This window comes from Scyliorhinus canicula, chromosome 3 (assembly GCF_902713615.1).
Source record: "Scyliorhinus canicula chromosome 3, sScyCan1.1, whole genome shotgun sequence".
In the NCBI taxonomy this organism is placed as follows: Eukaryota; Metazoa; Chordata; class Chondrichthyes; order Carcharhiniformes; family Scyliorhinidae; genus Scyliorhinus; species Scyliorhinus canicula.
The window spans coordinates 148673065-148692346 of record NC_052148.1 but is presented as its reverse complement, the minus strand read 5'-3'; the positions used below and the strand labels follow the sequence as shown (position 1 = coordinate 148692346).

The 19282-nt window shown below is 48.0% G+C and overlaps 1 long non-coding RNA gene across 1 annotated transcript; it reads right to left on the bottom strand.

Moving 5' to 3' along the window:
- Nucleotides 1–1255: 1255 nt before the first annotated feature.
- LOC119963733 lies at nucleotides 1256–17912 on the bottom strand. The gene is made up of 3 exons (XR_005460143.1): nucleotides 17788–17912; nucleotides 5828–6041; nucleotides 1256–2482 (listed from the first exon to the last, which is right to left on the bottom strand). It is a non-coding gene; the product is annotated as an uncharacterized LOC119963733 (long non-coding RNA).
- Between the last annotated feature and the right edge of the window lie 1370 nt (nucleotides 17913–19282).

Genomic DNA, 19282 nt, shown 5'->3' with positions numbered 1-19282 from the left:
CGCTGGCTTTTAAAGCAGACCAAGCAGGCCAGCAGCACGGTTCGATTCCCGTACCAGCCTCCCAGGACAGGCGCCGGAATGTGGCGACTAGGGGCTTTTCATAGTAACTTCATTGAAGCGACATAAGCGATTTTCATTTTAGGGGCTGGTTTAGCTCACAAGGCTAAATCGCTGGCTTTTAAAGCAGACCAAGCAGGCCAGCAGCACGGTTCGATTCCCGTACCAGCCTCCCCGGACAGGCGCCGGAATGTGGCGACTAGGGGCTTTTCACAGTAACTTCATTGAAGCCTACTCGTGACAATAAGCGATTTTCATTTCATGTCCCTCAGTGTACAATTATCGTCAAGGCAGGGGAGCAACCCTGCTTCAATGAGAAGTGCAGGAGTGCATTCCAGGAGCAGCACTGAACAAACATAAAAATAAGGTGTCTATCTGGAGAAGCAATAAAACAGGATTATATGTTGTGGTGATACGCCAATGGGCCATATCACAGTTGGATGGTGTGAGACCTCCAACCAGCAGGTGGCGGTACAGACACCCCATGCAGTCTCAAGACCAAGGTCATGTGACCTGGGGACCTGTATATAAAGAGAGGCTCATCTGGCCATTTCCAGAAGAACACACAGTAGAGGGCGATAAGACATACATGTAACAGGTCAGAGAAGTTGTAAGTTCCAGAGGAGTAGCAAGACTCCATGATAATGTGCTCTGTATCAGATTGCCATTCCACTGACTGCACAATAAAAGGATCTTGGTTGGACAGATCAAACTGTTTGGTGAGTTCGTCTTTATGTACAAGGGACCAAACACAACATATGTTTCCTAAACAGTGGAAGCAGCATGATATGTAGCTAAGCAATCCCACAATGATCAGGTCAGACCAAAACTTAGTTTTGCCACATCCAGTTGATAATTCTATATTTTTCATGGGGGTTGAGCATGGCTGGCAAGGCCAGCATTTTATGCCCACCCCTAATGGCCCTTGTGTCTTGCTAGGCCATTTCAGAGGGTAGCTAAGAGTCAACAACATTGCTGTGGGTCTGGAGTTACATGTAGGCCAAACCAGGTAAAGGTGGCAGATTTCCTTCCCTGAAGGAACCTCATTCGTGAACCAGATGCATTTTTAATGGCAAGCAATGATAATTTCATGGTCACCATTACTGAGATTGGCTTACAATTCAAGATTGTAGAAATTGAATTTAAATCGCACCAATTTGAACTTTATGCCCCAGAGAATTAACCTGGGCCTCTTGGGTACTGACCAGTGACAATACTGCTGCACCACCCCCAGTGATGGACAATTAAAGAACTGAAGCGAAGAAGAGGCTCCATGAACATCCCCATCCTCAGTGAGCCCAGCATATGACTGCAATTGACAATAATCTGCAACCAGGAGTGCCAAGTAGCTGATTCTCCTCCTGAGGCCTCAGTACTACAGATACCAATCGCTCACACAAAGACCATATATCAAGAAACGACTGATGGCACTAGACACAGCAAATGTTCTAGGCCCTGACAACATTCTGGCTGTAGTGCCTGTCATGTTCTTGTGTTATGGCCGGTAGGAATGATGCACAATAGAACATTTAGCTCTTGACTAGTTAAAGTAATTTATTATAAGACAAATGCATGGTAAAGATAACTAGAAGAAATACATTACAAACTGCTAATACTAACAAATTATCCTAGAGCTACTGCAAGTATGACTATCCATCAACACGACTAACTCCCAACTACTCGAGGTACAGAGTCACATGGTAGATTTACACTGCCACCTGCTGGTCGAAGGTCGAGTACATCATTATACATAAGATTGCATATGTGTATCAATACAATGCCTTCTGCCCTGCAACAAGCTACGTCCCTAACCAAGCTGTTCCAATATAGATACAACATTGGCAATCTTGCCAATAAAATGGAAAATTGCAAAGTATCTTCTGTCCACAAGAATCAGAACAAATCCAATCTGGTCAATTACTGTTCCATCAGTCTACTCTCGATCATCAGCAAAGTGATGGGTGGTGTTGTCAATTGTGCTATCAAGTTATTATATTATTACTCACTAATCACTGGTATCCAGTTTGGGTTCTCCCAGGTGACTCAACAACAGACCACATTATAGCATTATTCTAAATATGGATAAGGGCTGAATTCCATAGATGAGGTGAGAGAGATCAAGATAACATTGTGACTTCAAGGAGTCCTAGCAAAATCGAAGCCAATTGGATTGGGGTAAAAATTCCACTGGCTGGAGACATACTTAAAACAAAGGTAGATGGCTGTGGTTGTTGGGGTAAATCAACTCAGCCCCAGGACCTCACTGCACGATCTCCTCAGGGCAGTGCTCGCGATCCAATCATCTTCAGCTGCTTCATCAGCTGCTCTTATCTTAATGCCAGACATGGGATAATTACAGATGATTGCATGTTCCACTTGCAACTCCTCAAATAATGATACAGGCAGCAATGGATATCATTCAGACCTGGGGTGAGTAGAGACAAGTACTGTTAATGTTGTGCCAGACAAGTGCCTAACCATCTTACCTGACTTTCAACAGCATTACCATTGCAGGGAAACCATGGGCCCTTGTGCTTCTCCTGTTTCTAAGCCCCTTATTCTACCCTCCCCTCTCAAAGAATCCTCCCCCTCAATCATGCATGCCAACGTTTCCCCTTTCAATATTCACCAATCAATTCACCAATCACAAAAAGGTTCCAGTAAAATGATGGTGCTCATTGTTGCCATCTAGTTGCAAAATTGGCCTGTAAATTCCTCAGAGTGGCACTCTCGACAGACTTACTCATGTTGAAATTGCAACGTCCTGTCTCGCCCAACCTTCCTTAGCCAGGCTGGGTGAGCCAGGAGCAGAGAGGTGTGTTCCAGGCTGCATGTGTGGAGTAACTGGGATGCAGAGGGGAAAGACACTCGCCCTTTTTATGGAACTAGCTGCCATAAAGGAGGTGTTAAAAGGGACAATTTAAAGGAAGAAGGTAAGTTTCAGCGGTCAGACAATGAGGGAAACCAGAAGGAGAGGGTTGGGGAGAGGGGTTGGGTCAGATCAGGGAGGGGGGTTAGACAAGAGGGGAGGGGTTCATTCCAGGAGGGGTCTGTGCCTGGTGGTGGGGAGAGGAGGGGTGTCAGACTGAAGACGGGGGCAGGTTGGGACGGACCAGGAAGGGATTTGGTCCCGAGGGGGAGGTCGGACAGGGGATGGGGTCAGGCTGGACCAGATGGTGGGAGCCGGACCTGGGACCTGGGGTGGTCAGTCTTGGGAGGGGGTGGGGAGGGGGGTGGGATTCAGGGAGTGGAGGGAGTTCGGGCTGGGGTTGGGGGTAGGAGGGAGTTGAGTCTGGCTGGAGGGTGGGAATTGGCCAGGAAGGGGGGGGGGGCGGGAAGAGGGAGGGGAAGGGCAGGGCTGGACAGGATGCGGGGGGTCTGGGAGTGGAGTGGGTGTCGTGTAGGGGATCCGCTGGGTGTCGTATGTATGTGGGGTGTCCCATGCAAGGCTGGGTCTGGTTGTTTAGATAGTTACCCTGGAGTTAGAGGGGGCCAGTTTAGGTCATTTGGCTAGCCAGCTAGTTTGTGATGCAGAGCAAGACCAGCAGCGTGGGTTCAATTCCCGTACTGGCTGAGGTCTGAAGGCCCTGCCTTCTCAATCTTGCTCCTAGCCTCAAGGTGTGGTGATCCTCAGGTTAAATCACCACCATCAGCTCTCCCCCTCAAAGGGGAAAGCAGCCTATGGTCATCTGGGACTATGGTAACTTTAACTAGAGTTAGAACTGATTTTTTTCCTTATAACACTTCAGCAGCTCTCCCCCTCAAAGCAGTAAATTCATTTTTAGGGGAACGATTCATGATTTGTAACCAGAAAAACAGCAGACGTTCCTTCCCATTCTGCAGAATAAGTGGAGGACGTTCTCTTGTCTGGGTGCATGATATGATTCGATGTTATTATTTCATACAAGGGATATAATTGGATTCTATTATATCAGTAATCTCACAGGGTAGAACGATCAAATGACTCCTGAACAACAAAGTGGAATGCTTGAACATAGGTCTTCACTGTCAGTGAAAAGCATTGGAGCTCTCAGGTGTCTCTGAGCAGCACAATATTTAAGAGGCCAAAGAAAAAGGACTGAATGGTTCACAATTATATCTGTGCTTTCTTGATCAGCAAGTCTGAAGGCGCCGCTGTTTCTCACTACAATATATTTTCATGTAACGCAGGCTTATTATTTTTCTTTAAATTTAGAGTTCCCAATTCATTTTTTTCCAATTAAGGGGCACTTTAGTGGGGCCAATCCACCTAGCCTGCACATTTTTGGGTTGTGGGAGCGAAACCCATGCAAACATGGGGAGAACGTGCAAACTCCACACAGACAGTGACCCAGAGCCGGGATCGAACCTGGGACCTCAGGACCTCTGCGCCACCGTGCTGCCCTCACACAGGCTTATAATGGCATTTCAATCCTACATAAACCTAATAAAAAGCACCAAGATGGAATGGGATAATAGATAGATGGACAAAAGGACAAGATTGAAGTCAATGGAAAAGATTATTGAAAATCACCTGTAGCGTAAAACAGATTAGTGATTCATTATGAGCCCACAATGCACTTCTGTCCCTTTACGCCTGTGTGCAGCAGGCAGAGTGACCGTAGCAATGGTTAAATTGGAGACCCAATGCTGATTCTCTAAGGATAATTAGTCACAGATCTGTTAACTAATTGAGTGGCTGAAAATAAATCATTACGTTTCCAAAACAATTCAACTCTGTAGCTAATAAAACCTTATTATTCTGACTTCTCTGGCACAAACCCATCTACCATAAATGGCACCTGTCTCTTTTATGTTCATGACACTAATCCCAAAATTTGTCAATCAAGCATTTACCAGCAGTTTAGCAAAAATGTAGATTGAATCGGTGGTCTGAATTTTTCTAAGAATGATACATGCTATAAAAAATTAGTATGGCCCTAACTTGAGAATTGGATTGTTTCCCCATCTTCCAGAAGTTGACCTCAAATTGTGTTGTACACTGTGAATTTAGAGCTGGATTAGAGATTTGTGAAACCTTTCTTTATGCAATTTACTCGGGACAAATAGGGTTTTTATTCCCAGACTTTGCAAGAGTAATAAAATGGGTGACAGTAAATCAACACCCTGTTTTGCATCACTCTCAGTTTTTAGTTTCTTATATTTATTTTGACGGCTCTAAAGATTTTAGGGCACAATGAAAATTTCAACTGTTCAAGAGAACTTTGAGAAGTGTACAGTATTTAGTTTTGTGATACCAAACATTAAAAATGTCTCCCTCGCATCCCTACCTCTTCATGCTTCACCCCACATGACTGTGTGGAGTGCATACCAAGCGACCAATTAAGCCACTTAAGGGCTTAAGAACGTAGGAGTGCTTGCTGCCAGTTGGGGAGACCAGCAGGTAAACCCTAGCATCCACCTTATGTCCCATTCAGGGGCTCCGTTTTAGAAATGTTGTTGGACTGTCCAATCACCCCCTGTTCTGCATTGCTACAAAAAGATTTATTTCAAGAAACATTAAGGGATTGATGGTAATTAAATGGCTTCTGTTGTTTTTGTGTACTTTCATTAACACTGCACTTGCGAGAAAGTATCTTTCAATCAACAACCTACTTGATGTTGTTGATAATCAAATTCAAATGTCCTAATTCATTGATACCAGTATCTGTGTGTTTGCGTGCCAGCAAAAAGCTTTGCATAAGAATCTATCAGGTTGTCTCTGTCTTGGTTTTCATTATTTTTGACATTGAATAATAACATTACACCTCATTAAGATATAACACTTTACCTGAATTTAAAAATGCCTCTTCTTGTTTGTAAACTGCTGACCCCTGGACTAGAAAAACAATTACGACAAGGGCGGGATTCTCAATCGGCTGAACAAAATCAGGAGCGGCGATTGGGCGGAGAATCAGTCTTGACGTTGAAATCATGGCCAGCGTTGGGTTCACACCATATTGCAATTCTCCGCTGCCCCAAAAGCGGCATCAATGCGTTCCACTCTGCATGTACAGTAAACGGTGTATCATTAGCGGGCCTGACCCGTCGGGGGGGGTGCTCGCAGAGTGACACTGGCTGTATGGATGCCCTATCCCACCGCACACGACCCTCAGCCATAACAACATTCCCCCCCCCCCCCCACGGTGCATCACACGGCCCACCCAAGAGCAACGCCACAATAGCCCCTGCAGGGGGGCACAGGGTGGGGGCCGTGGAGCATACCTCTGGCACTGGTAGGGCCAGGGGTGCGGGATAGTGGTCGAACATGCGGGGGTAGAGCCCGCAGTGCCAGCTGGGGCCACCATGTAGCCGATTGGGCCTGGTTGGACACGGGGATACGCACCATGCTAACATGTCAGCCTTTCATCCCCTGCAGACAATGGATATTGGAATACAACCTGTTATATTACACTGTGTAATAGCTTATTGCTCATTTGCTTCTTTCCAAGATGATCCTTTACTCAATGTTCATTAACACTCGATGTCTCCAAATAAAGCAAATTGTTTATTGAGTAACATTAACAAATAAACTATGAGCTCGTTCTCTCTTCAACAACGAAGCTAGAGACTAAATTAAAAGATTAAATATATATTAACTATTATTAACTACACCTGCACTCTGAGCTATCTCTCTCTACCTCTGGTTACTCGTCATTCCAAACATGAAGAGGCAGGAACTCGGCTTCAGCTTGTCTTTAATACCCGTCTCTAGCGCTGCCATCTAGTGGTTACCTCACTGTTACTTCTGTATATTAACCCTTTATGTACATACAGATATGCAGATCAAGACACAACCAGAAATGGTGGCCTTCAAGCTAGTTGCCGCAGCCCTGGGGATGCCCTGCGGCTGTACGAGCTGGAGCTGTTTAAAGAGGAGGACCATGCAGCAGCGGAGCCTGCCTGAGAGGAACAGGAGGCAGTCGCTGAGGGTCGAGAGCTGCCTGCCCATCAGGCCAAATCACAGAATCATAGAATTTGCAGTGTGGAAGGAGTCCATTTGGTCCATTGAGTCTGCACCGGCTCGTAGAAACAGTAGCCGACTTAAGCTCACGCCTCCACCCTATCCCCGTAACCCATTAACCCCAACTCACCTTTTTGGACACTAAGGGCAATTTATCATGGCCAATCCACCTAACCTGCACATCTTTGTGAGGAAACCGGAGCACCCGGGATCAAGCCGGGAATTGAACCTTGGAGCTGTGAAGCAACTGTGCTAACCATTGTGCTACCATGCTACCGAAGAGGATGAGGTACAAAGAAGGCACCGCTTGAGGCCTCGTGTGTACTGGCAGCGCTGACATTTGAGGACCTGCTGGACAGGGCATGCCATTGAAGACTCCGGCTGAGCAGGGGGCAAAGCAACATGTCACCTGGATCATGGCGCACCTGGCACTGCAGGGGAATGGGGAAGGACAGCCGCTCTCAGTGGCCCTCAAGGTGACGGTCGCCTGAACATCTATGCCCCAGGGTCCTTCCCGGCGCCAAGTGATCACCTGTCCGGAATCTCACAGAACGCGCCGCAGTGCATGGGTGCATCCGTGCCATCACGGTGGTCCTACATGCCTAGGTGGCGCAATACATCCAATTGATGGGGGTGGGACAATGGAATGGTGAGCTGAACTGCGGTCCCTGGGCTAAGCCCACCCACAGTTCCCGCCTATTCCTCCCTGCCCCCTGTACCCTCTATGGAGCCATCCCAGACCAGACCATCCCTTACACCATTCTGACAGAACACCAGGCAGGTTGTAATGTTGTGTCTGCGCCACATCGGCCAGTGCCTGGGCGATGCCGCTGACCTTTCAGTTATGGTCTGCTGTGACTGGGCCACGCTCAGGAGCACGCTACACTGTCCAGGTGGCCCTAGCACATGGCTGCCTATGAGGCGGCAAACCTGTCCTATGCTTCGGTCACCACCTGCACAGAATGCCCCAGGCCTTGGATATCATGACCCCTGGCTGAAATCTTTCCCCCAAGGGGGAGTTATGGTGGGTGGAGGGGTGCTAGTGTGTGTGGGGGGGGGGGGGGGGGGGGGGGGTGACACATGTGCCACAACTCAGCGGGGTCTCACTTCCTCACCCGATGCTGACCTCCATCCTGGCAATTGCCCTTTCTGGGGATCCTTTGACCATGCCCAGTCCCTTTATTCTGCTGCAGTGAGGGACCACAGGTCCGGCGGTCCCCCTCCAGTCTTCTCGCGCTCTCGGGGGTTGTGAGCGGCCTTCACTGGGGGGAGTGGAAAACAGAAAACGCACTGTGTTACACAGTCTGAAACATGCATTCCAGGAGGTGGGTAACTGGTGTCTTCGGTGGCCAGGGCACCCGGTCATGGCAGCCGGTATGGGTGCCGGCATGTGGTGCAGGGTGGGGGTTCGGCTGTCCTCCAGGTGGGAGGGAGGGGGAAAGCGGGGTGGTTACGGGTGTGTGGGAGGGGGGTTTATGCTAAGAGCACAGTGCTGCCTACTCACCCTGGCCGCCTTGAGGAGGTTGTGCTGGCCTGTCTTGATTGTGTTACCCTCAGCGCTGACAACCTCTGCCACCTGCGCCCAGGCCTGGCGAATAGTGGCGGCTGGCAGCCTCCTTCTCATCCCGGAGTACAGGGTCGCCTGCTTCTCCTCCACGGCGTCTTGCAGCATCTCCAGTTCTGGGTCGGTAAACCTTGGTGCCCCTCCTCTTCCTGCCACCTGGTTTGCTGGAATGGTGTGCATGGGGAGTAAGGTGGGTATATGTGGCTGCAGCTTGTCAGCCTTCTGAGTGTCAGTTGGAATTGATTGTGTTCCACGTGGCACTGGTGCTAGCCCCCTAACGGTCGTTGAATTATTCCAGATGCAGCACCAGTTTTGCTGTCCTGGAAGTCCACTAATCCTGTCCCGGCGTCAACACTTAGTCTGAGGAATGGAGAATCTGGCCCCAGGTACTTGCCAATTGCCCCTCTAAGTCACACACTGTCCTGACTCGGAACTATATCACTGTTCCTTCATTGTCGCTGAGTCAAAATTCTGGAACTCACTTCCTCACAGCACAGTGGGTGTAACTACAGAACCTGAACTGCAGCGGTTCTAGAACACAGATCGCCATCTTCTCAAGGACAATTAGGTATGGTCAATAAATGACAACCGCATCCCATGAACTTTGAATATCTCCATAATCTGAGTGATTACAGATTCTATCACATTTCTATATATCCTATATTTTATTCTATAAATGTGCATATTGCAAATATCAGCTGACAAGAGTTATGACTGTGCAAGCATAGTTCAATATTATCAGCCCTATGGTGACAGGCTGGGAGGTGGGGGCATGGTAATATGTCAACGGAAGGCATTGGGAAAGGAATCTGATATTTTGCCTTTCCCAGCCTGGGGAAGGCTCTAACAGCCACCTTATGTCCCATTCAGGGGCTCCCCTTTGGCAATGCCATGGCCTGCCCAATCACCTGCCTTCTCAGCCCTAGCTTTCTCAACAGAACCTCCTTTGTTGTCAAGGACCCTCCTTACTGAGGCACACTTTCCCTCATCTGGCAGCCTCAGCAGTAACACCTCAATTATGAGCGCTGCAAACTCTATCACTGAAATGTGTCACACCTGGGTCCTGCTGTCCACTAGTTTATGGTTGACTCCTAGGGTGAGATTTTCTGTGGACTGCACGCCTCATCACCGGGAAAGCCGTGCGCCGGCGTGGGACTGGCTTATCCCATCGGTGTGAACAGCCGGTAAATCCCTCCCCAACTTTCAAATCCAGCAGTGGGACATCTCAACATCTGAGAAACTTCAGACCAGAATGCGAGGATGGTGGAGATTGTGCTGACAACTTTCCCATTGCAGCCTTCACAGCTACTCTTGAAGCTCAGACAAGTAGGGTGGAATGGTGAGTTTGGTGGTGAGCAGGAGCAGAGACTCCAGCAAGACCTGAAAAGTCAGAAACCCAGTTTGAAATTCTCCCAATAGCAGGTTAATGGCAAATCGCCATGGTGTTCATCGCACTGCCTGGTGGGATGAATTAATTAGCATTAATTTGCATCTCATGAATGCTCATTAAAACAGTTGCGCACTGGAATTTCATTAGGCCTTCTTGGGTCACACCAGTGAGAAATTACATCAGCCCCCAATCCATTTGAAAAAGAGTAGTGTACACAAGGCAGACCTCAGTTGGCCAGACACTTTAAGGTGAGCGCAACATACATTGTCTACCTGCCATAGCGCTGCACAACCCCTGGTGCGCTGAACACCACTCTGCTGGCACAGACCGGTTTCATAGAATTTACAGTGCAGAAGGAGGCCATTCGGCCCATTGAGTCTGCACCAGCTTTTGGAAAGAGCACCACACCCAAACCCACACCTCCACCCTATCCCCATAACCCAGTAACCCCACCCAACACGAAGGGCAATTTTGGACACTAAGGGCAATTTAGCGTGGCCAATCCACCTAACCTGCACATCTTTGGACTGTGGGAGGAAAACAGAGCACCCGGAGGAAACCCACGCACACACGGGGAGAACTTGCAGACTCCTCACAGACAGTGACCCAAGCCAGGAATTGAACCTGGGACCCTGGAGCTGTGAAGCAATTGTGCTAACCACTATGCTACCGTGCTGCCCTTTGTAACCTCCAGTTCCATGATGAGCTGGTCTTTATGGACAGCACTGTTCTGGTGGACTGATGGACCCTCCCATTTCACCAGTGATGGTCAGTACTGTGCTCAGAGTTGGGGAATGCAGGGGTCTTCTGTTTCTGTTACCACACCCTGTTATCCATCCTGCCTGGACACCTGCAGTGGAGGCCAGTCCAATGTAGCAGCTGATGCGCGTTCAATGTGAAATGAGCACAGGCACACCACCAGCCATGTTGGAACTTCAGCAATCATTTCACACCTTAAAACATGTGTAACACAATCAAAGTTTTAGGCCACAGCTATATCCTTGATTATCCATCTCATGAATAGTTTAATGACCAGAGAGTCTTTATAATCACCATCACAGACACTTGATCAGAGAGCAGGAACTATATGGTCCACTGTTGCACACCACTCTCATTCAACAAGTGTTGTAAAGGACCAGGAATAAGTAATTTAAGCCAGGAATAAGTAATCTCAGTTTTGAAAATTCCAATTCACCCAGTGACACCTTTTGCATAAGTTAATTCTGCATTTCCACTATGTTCTGTGTGAAAATTAAGTTTGTAATTTCACTTCCTGAACAGCCAGCTCTACATCTAAAAATGTACCCTGTTTATTCGGAATTCTTCCACCAGAAAAAATACACGTCTCTACTCTACTAAATGCCTTGATACTCTAAACAAGAGAACAAAAGTAAAATCCTGCTGATGCTGGAAATAAATAACTAACAGATCAGACAGCTTCAGCGGAGAGAGAAGCACTGTTCATGTTTCAGGTATCATGATATGCAAACATGCAGCAAATGAACACTCAGAAGAGGACACAACCAATGGGTAGTCAGGACACTCAGAGGTGGCATCACCACAAGGGGACATGACATAAACACTATAAAAGGGATGAGGCACTCACACCCGGCCTCTTTCCACAGACAGACATCTAGAGAGTTAGATAGGGTTAATCAGCAGCATCACACCCCAGCACGTGGCTTAGAGCAAGCCGGTACAGTTAGACTGAGTTACTACAGGTAGATTAGCAGCGAGTCGAACTCATTTGAGAACTGTGTTAATAGTTCAATAAACACGTTGAACTCATTTCAGAGTCTGGAGCATCCTATAGTTAAGGCTGCATCAAGTAGCAGACGAACACAACATGATACCAGGAGTGACTATTCAATCTATCTAGTTCAACTCAGCAAGATCGTGACAACCAGCTACTGAATACAGGCACAATGGACAAGATTCAGGCTCCTCATCAGCTCAGGACCACCGGCAATCTTAGTGCCAACTGGCGATCATTCAAGCAGAAATTTCAACGATACGCGGAAGCATCCGACCTCAATGGCACGACCGATGCGCGGAAGATAGCTCTTCTACTCACCACTGCGGGTGACCATGCGATAAAGATTTTCAACTCCTTTCACTTTTCCGAAGGACAGGACAAACGAAGCACCAAACCATCCTGGACAAATTGGACAGCCACTGCGAGGTGGACACCAACAAAATCTTCGAGCGCTACATCTTCAAGCAAAGGATGCAAGGTAAAGACGAATCCTTCACCTCCTATCTAACTAACCTCAGACTGCTAGCGTGATCCTGTAACTTTGGTGATATCACTGACTCCATGATCAGAGACCAAATCGTTTCTGGAGTCCACTCTGATCCTCTGCGAGAGCAATTGTTGAAACTCAAGCACATAACCCTGCCAGTTCCGATTGAAACATATACTGCATGAGCACTCTAAAAATCGCTGTACATAGTACAAAATGACAGAAAGTGAAAAACAAGCCTTCCATGAGGTGGAGAATGTTCAGGCCATCTCCCGGATACAACGCCTCCACATTGACGAAAGCGTCCATTTTGCGCACTTTTCCCGGGGCCCGACACATGCGCAATGTAATCGGGGACACAAAGCGGCCGAAAACCGCACTGCGCAGGTGCAGACGTCCGAGAACCGCACCGCGCATGCACAACGACGCACTGAGCATCATGACGTGTGCGAACTGCGGCACCGCCCATTTTTTAAAAAACTGTCCTGCAAGAGGAAAACGCTGTTTAAACTGTGGGAAACCAAACCGCAATGCAGCCCTGTGCAGATTTTCACCACCAGTCAGGAGCCAGTGCTCCCAATTCTGACAGCGGCGCATCAGAAGTGTGCAACACCGAATGCATGACTCTGATCCAGGCAGTGCGACGGATCAAGATGATGAATGCATGGATAACACTTACCGAGGGGGCATTATTACGAAGTGTGAATATGCCACACCGGACACATCGTAAGTCCAATCAATCCTGGTCGTGGATTCCGAGGACGAATGGCATGCAGTGATGAAGGTTAATCACTGCCCCATCCAGTTCAAACTGGACACAGGTGCCTCCGCCAACCTGATTTCGCAGGTGGATTTCAAGAGAATCAAGAAGTCCCCCACAATCCTTCCAGCTGCCTGCAAACTCCTGGACCACAATTGAAATGCAATCAAGGCACTGGGGTCCTGCCATCTGCAGGTGCCCAGCCGACACACACAAGCAAGCTTACGCTTTGAGATTGTTAGCCCAGACAGGACGTTCCTGATAGGTGCACACACCTGCAAGCAACTGAATCTCATTCAAAGGGTCTACACCACAACGCCATCCCATTCGGATCTTCAGGCCAGCATTGACGACATCCTAACCCAGTACCCAGATGTATTTAGCGGGATGGGCACGCTGCCATACGAGTACAAGATTCTACTGCGGCCTGATACCAAGCCAGTGGTCCACGCACCACGACGTGTCCCTGCTCCACTGAGAGAGCACCTGAAGGCAGAGCTCACGAGTCCACAACAAAAAGGCATCATCTCCAAGGTCACTGAACCAACCGACTGGGTCAGCTCGATGGTGTGCGTAAAGAAGCCTTCGGGGGACCTACGCATCTGCATTGACCACAAGGATCTAAACAAAAACATTATGCGGGAACATTACCCCATCCCGAAGAGGGAAGAAATCACGAGTGAGATGGCACACGCACGCTTCTTCACAAAATTGGACGCATCCCAAGGATTTTGGCAAATCCAACTTGAAGAATCTAGCAGAAGGCTCTGCACCTTCAATAAGCCTTTTGGCAGATTCTGCTACAACCGAATGCCATTTGGCATCATCTCGGCATCAGAGATTTTCCATCGCATCATGGAACAGATGATGGAGAGAATAGAAGGGGTTCGTGTCTATGTTGACGATATCATAATCTGGTCCACAACCCCAGAGGAACATGTGTCGTGACTCAAGAAATTATTCCGCCGCTTACATGAACATGGCCTCAAGCTAAACAGGTCCAAGTGCTGTTTTGGGACATCCACGCTGAAGTTCCTGGGCAATCGCAACACGGTGTGCGCCTGGACACAGACACAATTTAAGCCATTGAGCCAATGAAAGTCCTCGAGGACAAGAAGGCTGTGCTGCGCTTCCTGGGAATGGTCAATTTCCTTGGCAACACACCACGGCCCTATGCAACCTGATGAAAAAAATCAACCGCCTTTGAGTGGAAGGCGGAGAACCGAACAGAGTGGCTGGAGCTGAAAGCCAAGCTCACCACTGCATCTGTCCTTGCAGTCTTTGACCCAGACCGAGAGACCAAGATATCCACAGATGCGAGTCAGGATGGCATTGGGGCGGTGTTGCTTCAAAGAGACGACACGTCATCCTGGGTACCAGTAGCATACGCGTCACGGGCAATGACACCCACTGAGACAAGATGTGCGCAGATTGGGAAGGAGTGTTTAGGTCTTCTCACCGGCATCCTCAAATTTCATGATTATGTCTACGGCTTGCCAACATTTACTATTGAGACGGATCATAGGCCTCTGGTCCACATCATCCAAAAGGACCTGAACGACATGATGCCTCGTTTGCAGAGAATTCTGCTCAAACTCCGGAGGTATGATTTCAATCTGGTGTACACATCTGGCAAGGAGTTCAACATCGCCGATGCATTGTCCTGCTCCGTCAATCACCCAGTGAACCACTGGAGATAATCCAGCACATTGAATTGCAGGTAAAACTGTGTGCAAACACTCTCCCGGCAACAGATGAGAAGATCGTCCCCATCCGAGAAGAGCGGCCAAAGACCCCCTTCTTGCAGCGAGTTGTCCACAACCTCAGGAAGGGCAATGCCCTCAATTCTACAATGTCAAGGACAACCTGATGCTGATCGATGGCATCCTGCTCAAGCTGGACAGGATCGTCATCCCGCTACGTCTCCAGAACATGGTGCTGTGGCAGATTCATGAGGGACACCTGGGCGTAGAGAAGTGCAGCTGCAGGGCCCGGCAAACTGTCTACTGGCCCGGCATCAACCAGGACATCACGGACACGGTCCTGAACAGCGAAACCTGTCAGAGGTTCCAACCAGCGCAGAGCAACGAGATGCTCCAACCACATGACCTAAAGACCCCTCCGTGGTCCAAGGTCGGCATTGACCTATTCCACGCGAATGGTCACGACTATATCTTAATCATCGATTACTTTTCGAACTATCCTGAGGTGCTGAAGCTGCCAGACCTCACCTCGCGGACCGTCATTAAAGCGTGTAAGAGACATTCTCGTGGCATGGCATCTCGAACACCGTCATGAGCGACAATGGCCCATGCTTCCACAGTCGAGAACGGTCCACATTTGCCAAGAGCTACAATTTCAGGCATGTCACCTCCTGCCCGCACTATCCACAGTCCAATGGCAAAGTCGAAAAAGGGGTGCACATCGTTAAGCAGCTCATCCACAAGGCCTCGGACTCTGCTTCCGACATACACCCTACTTGCGTACCAGGCGACTCCCTTGTCCACTGGCATGTCACCAGCTAATGCCTGATGAACAGGGACCTGCGGGCGACACTTCCAGCCATACACCTGCCAACCTCAATCACCTCCTGGTGCTGCAGAAGATGCAGCAGCTTTGTGACAGCCAGAAGCAGGACTATGACACACATGCCACCGATCTGGACGTGCTATCCCCGGAAGACACGGTCAGGATCAAGATACCGGATGGTGGGTGGTCTGCTCCGGCTGTCGTTGTTCAACAGGCCATGCTCAAATCCTATGTCATACGTATGGCTGATGGCTCCATTGTGCGAGGGAATCGAAGGGCACTGCGAAAAGTTGCTTGCCCACTACCACTTTCCCCTCCATTTCCACATGTCAAATTGCCACCTCCAGACAATTCGAACCACGAGGCCACCAGTCGTGCCTCCCACTCAGCTGTCAAGACACCGTCATCCTCTCCACCACCTCTCCGGCGGTCGACGAGGATCAGACACAAGCCTCAGAGACTGGACTTATAAGCATTTGTTTTGTTTGTTCTGTTCTGTATTCCTTAGTCAGTCACATTAGACAGACACATTCACATGTATATACATCTAAAAAAAGGGGGAAGATGTCATGATAGGCAAACATGCAACCAATGAACACTCAGAATAGGACACAACTAATGGGTAGTCAGGACACTCAGAGGTGGCATCACCACAGGGGGCATGACGTAAACACTATAAAAGGTATGAGGCACTCACACCCTGCCTCTTTCCACAGACAGACATCTAGAGAGTTAGACAGGGTTGATCATCAGAATCACACCCCAGTACGTGGCTTAGAGCAAGCTGGTACAGTTAGACTGAGTTACTACAGTTAGATTAGCAGAGAGTCAAATTTGAGAACTGTGTTAATAGTTCAATAAACACGTTGAACTCACTTCAGAGTCTGGAGCATCCTTTAGTTAAGATGGCATCAAGTAGCAGCCTGTGTTATCCAAAGCAGCACAACACAACATAAGGTAGATAACCTTTCATCAACATTAGAAATTGGAGTATTTAACATCTTTTAGGCAAGCACAGACGTCGAGACAAAGGAGAAGGTGAGGGGAAAAAAAGAAAAGGTTTAATTGGAAAACGGGATGCTGTTTGTTAAGCTTACATTGGGGTTGATATTAGGATCCTAGCACAAGTGACACCAAAGCTTTATCAGGTCAGTGGCCATTAGGTGTGTATGTGCAAACCCCTTTATGAAAATGGCCTCTGGTACACTTCCTGAGGGCAGCGTGCACATAACTCGCTAATGTCCACCTTGTTTATTTAAGGGGCCACTTAGTACACAAAACAGGCACTGCAGAATTCAAATTTCCCACTTAACGGAACAGAGAAACTAATAGATATTCAACATGAAGCATATATGGTATAATCTGGTCTAAAACAGTAATCTAAGTTGTAATGATTGGCCCTTACTTTTATAAGTTTGCAGCTAAGGCCTGAAGATGAAGAAGGTTCAGGTCTTGATTCTTCATCTGTGCTGAGGTAGCTACCAAGGAGGAAAGTAAGGGCACTGGGATTGTCTACCTCTTGCTTATTCTTATTCTGCAATTCCCCAAGGCTGGTCGGACCCACGGCGCCGCGATCTTTACCACAGGTAGAGTGAGTCTGCAGGACCTGAAACCACCACAGGAGTAATGGGCCTCTTGGTTACAGAGGGAAAAATCACCCAAAGTACCTGCATGTTATCAAGTTATATGTTGTAAAAGTGCTCATGTACAAAACGAGATGAGAGCAGAGTTGGGCTTTTGTATGATGCCACTGTAGGTGAATAGCTTAAACTACTAATTTTCAAGGCTCACCAAAAAGAATAGCTACCTGAACTAACAAACAAACATCACCAAGGAATCAAGGGAAATGTATGTATTACGGAAAGCAGACCCTCAGTATGAGAAACAGATGCTTTGCGATGTAGTTTAATACCATTGCCTGTGAACTAAAGGCAGATATTTTTCTGTCAATCAAGAGGCAATTACTGGCAAACATTTTTTTTAGAGAGCTCAGGTAGAATATCACAAGATTAAAGATAAGGTGGTGATATTTCTGCTTATACTTATTGCATATCCTAAATTCATGCTCGAAGTTGAACTCTATTAATTGCAGCTGTAAAATATGTGGTTCCTTCTCCTTTTATACTTTGTCGACTCACCCACTCCATTTTACAGTTTTACACAGTGGGTTCTAAAAATCTTTTCCCTTCACATCAGCACAAATGCCTCACCCATCTTTAATCTTTTGACATTTTGCCAAAGCTCTAAATAAATTTGTTGCCAGAGAAGTTTTGTCTTCCACAAAGAATATTAACCAGTTACCTTCAGCAGCATAGTGTGGAAGTCCTGGAAACATTTGGATAAATTCCTTTGTCTCAATCCTGTACATTTGGATACAGAAGGAAGTGGGAGCTGAGGTTGTCCTGCTTTGCGAAGGTTGAAAGGAGACTTCAAAAGGGATGTTCAAAAAAGCACGGAGGGACTGTACAGAGGAGATAGGAAAAACTGTTCCCATTGATGGAAGGGTCAAAAACCAATGGAAAGTTTTAAGGAGATCAACAAAAGAAAGTTACATGTTGAAAAGCTATTTTTATGCAGCGGGTGGTTAAGATCTGGAATGCACTGCCGAAGAATGAAGTGGAGGCAGTCAAATTTGCCTTTCCAAAGGGAACTAAATATGCACTTTAAGAGAAAAAAATGTCGGACAACAAATAAATGCTGCGGGAGTTGCACTAACTAATTTTCTCTTGAAGAGAACTGGCAGACTCGATGGGCTATAGGGCCTGTTTCTGCGCTATAACCATTCTATGATTCAACATGTTATTTGTCCTTGCATGTCTCTCTCAGCACCTCTGTCAGCTACCCAAAAAGGGCGATGTATTCTAATTCCAATTTCCCTGCTCTTTCCACATATCCTTTAAAGTAATCCTACTTCACTTCCGGTGACGGCAGGTGGGAGGCAGCCGCACACTGGAGAGCTCCAGCTCGGGAATAGGAATTTCAGAGTTTAACGCCCGGTCCAGGGGGCAATGGAGGCTGAAAAGGCTGTAAGTAGGCACAGCAAGGAGAAATATCCAAGTTTGGGGAAAAAAATGTCCGTGTAAAAGAGGGTTAACAGAAGTCCGACGGTGAGTGAAAAAGTCAGCGCAGGAACTGGAAGGGAAGCGAGGCTGGAGCACCAGGAGCATTGCTCACAGCAAAATAAATGACCAAAGTGATGGCTGTGGAACTTGAAAAACAGTTCACCAAACACATGGAAGCAATGAAGAAGGAGGTGGGGGCGGTATTGAAAGTGCTGGTGGAGGAGGGTGATTGCCCCGATGAGGGCGGCGGTATCAAGCGCAGTGGCGGAGGTGCGGGAGCAAGGTGAGACACTGAGGGAAGTGGAAGAGGCATTATCGCAGCACAGTGATGAACTCACCTCGATGGGGAAGGTGTTGTGGAGGGTGATAGAGACCAACAAGGGTCTGCGAGCCAAAATGAAAGACCTGGAAAACAGATCCAGGCGGCAGAATCTGAGGGTTGTGGGTCTGCCCGAAGGGGTGGAAGGCCCAAGGCCGACGGAGTATTTTGCCACAATGTTGGCAAAGCTATTGGGGGAGCGGGACAATCCCTCCCAATATGAATTGGATCGGGCTCCTCGGTAATGGAGGCCTATACCAAAGGCAAGTGAGCCGCCAAGAGTAGTAACTTTAAGTTTCCATAGGTATGGCGTGAAGGAGAAAATCCTGAGCTGGGCAAAGCAGAAGCAGGTGGTGCAGTGGGTGGGAGCTGCTATACGTATATACCAGGACTTTACGGTGGAGCTGGCGAGGAG